Source organism: Schistocerca americana, unplaced genomic scaffold (assembly GCF_021461395.2).
Source record: "Schistocerca americana isolate TAMUIC-IGC-003095 unplaced genomic scaffold, iqSchAmer2.1 HiC_scaffold_47, whole genome shotgun sequence".
Lineage (NCBI taxonomy): Eukaryota > Metazoa > Arthropoda > Insecta > Orthoptera > Acrididae > Schistocerca > Schistocerca americana.
The window spans coordinates 2,100,001-2,102,500 of NW_025726203.1; positions in this window are offsets into that span (position 1 = coordinate 2,100,001).

Here is a 2,500-nt window from a genome sequence, read left to right on the forward strand (position 1 = left end):
TTAACCTAACCTATGTTGCGCCTTAACCTAACCCATGTTGCGCCTTAACCTAACCCATGTTGCGCCTTAACCTAACCCATGTTGCGCCTTAACCTAACCCATGTTGCGCCTTAACCTAACCCATGTTGCGCCTTAACCTAACCCATGTTGCGCCTTAACCTAACCCATGTTGCGCCTTAACCTAACCCATGTTGCGCCTTAACCTAACCCATGTTGCGCCTTAACCTAACCCATGTTGCGCCTTAACCTAACCGATGTTGCGCCTTAACCTAACCCATGTTGCGCCTTAACCTAACCCATGTTGCGCCTTAACCTAACCCATGTTGCGCCTTAACCTAACCCATGTTGCGCCTCAACCTAACCCATGTTGCGCCTCAACCTAACCCATGTTGCGCCTCAACCTAACCTATGTTGCGCCTCAACCCAACACACGTTGGGCCTCAACCCAACACACGTTGGGCCTTAACCCAACACACGTTGGGCCTTAACCCAACACACGTTGGGCCTTAACCCAACACACGTTGGGCCTTAACCCAACACACGTTGGGCCTTAACCCAACACACGTTGGGCCTTAACCCAACACACGTTGGGCCTTAACCCAACACACGTTGGGCCTTAACCCAACACACGTTGGGCCTTAACCCAACACACGTTGGGCCTTAACCCAACACACGTTGGGCCTTAACCCAACACACGTTGGGCCTTAACCCAACACACGTTGGGCCTTAACCCAACACACGTTGGGCCTTAACCCAACACACGTTGGGCCTTAACCCAACACACGTTGGGCCTTAACCCAACACACGTTGGGCCTTAACCTGCTCTGTAATTGTCATACGACGCGTTAAATTAGTGTAGTGTTGCCTAACTGCAACCCCCGCAATATAGTTTGCTACTCGCACTGCCCGGTCCCCAGAGTATCGCTTCATGTGAAACACCTTGCAGCTATACACTGTAATGCGGATGGCAGTAGGACGTACATGCTCAATGCCCTTCGCAGTTGTTCATTGGCATTCGCATGGCGAAGCACAGCCTACGTTGTGGTACGGCTTGTGTCAACTGTCCGCTGATGTTGTACGTCCAAATCACACACTGTACTGCACATTGGTCCTCATGTACTGAATGATACATCGTGGTACATGTGTGACCGTACCACGACTGCGCCAACAACGGCGAACCATACGGTCCAAATATTGTGCACTCAGCTACGTGTCGTCTCCCTATAAGAGCTGGATTGCAGTATGGTATGCCGTGGATGGCGATCAGCATGAGCCGTCTGTTGATGTAGTGGCGCGTGTTGTCAGACGTAGTCGTCTCCTCTCACACACCGTGATAGCATGGTGCACTGCGTTCCACATCTGCGACATGCGACAGAGGCCGGTTGACAGTCGTTCGCGCAATGGACATCGCATACGTACGGGGGCCACCTTCCACGTGTTCGCGAAGCGTGCACATGTTGTTGCGTGTATGTGGGCAGACATAGTGTGTCGTGACACCTGACACAGGCATGCAACAATCGTTGAATTTGCAAATGGCGATGGACGTCTACGTTTGCTGGTGACGTTACGCAAATGAACAACTGGTAAACCGTTGTGGTGCGGTTGTTCTCGCTAGAGGTGAATCAGTGATGGCGACGATCGGTTGAGCTACCAACCGGTTGTTTCAGCGATACCCACCATGCCCACGAACGTGAATGGCATGTGGGTGTGAAGCGATACGCGGCGGTGGCTGGGTGGGACCGTCCCCGGCCGGTGAGGGGGGGCCTCCCGGCGTGCTGGCCGCGCGGTGCGTGGGCGCACGCGCTACAGCCGGCTGGTGGGGGCGGCCAGTGGCAGGCGCGCCGGCCGACGGAGGCGGCAGGCGGCGCAGCTGCGCGCCGGCGCACCCTGCACGCGGCGCCGTGCGGCCAAAGTAGGTCCTCGCGGGCCCGGTGCGAAGCGCGGTGGACATCTGCAGTGTGCTGGTCCGATTGAGGACTGTGTGCGCTGAGGATGCGCCGCCGCCCGGCGCTCGGCGCCGCGACGCCGTCTGCTGCTCGGTCGCCTCTGCGGTTCTCGCAGGTGGATTGTATCGCAGCTGTGCGGACGTGTTGGCGCGTGCGCTGTGCTGGGAGAGTTCGCTTCGGCACCCAAGTGGGGCTTTTGTCCTTCTGTGGCGCTGGCGTTGGAGCTGCCGGCCACCGTAGGTGGCGCGTGTTGTCTCCCGCCGGCAATGCCACGACAGCACGCTCCCGGGCCTCTGTCGGCAGCGGCAAGCTCAGTTGGGAGCACGGGTGGTCGCACCTAAAGCGTCTACTCGCCAAACTCCGGGCGATTGCGCCACTCTCGAACCCGACCAAGTACTTAGGACGGCGCTGCGCGCCGCCGGGACCTGAGAGGGTTTCGAGGTGTATTGTGCAGGGGAGCTCAGCCTCCTCCTGTTTGCAGAATAATTGAGCGGACGCTTGCGTGTTCGCGCGGGCCCCCGGGACACACTCCCGGGCGGCCGGCTGCTCAGCTC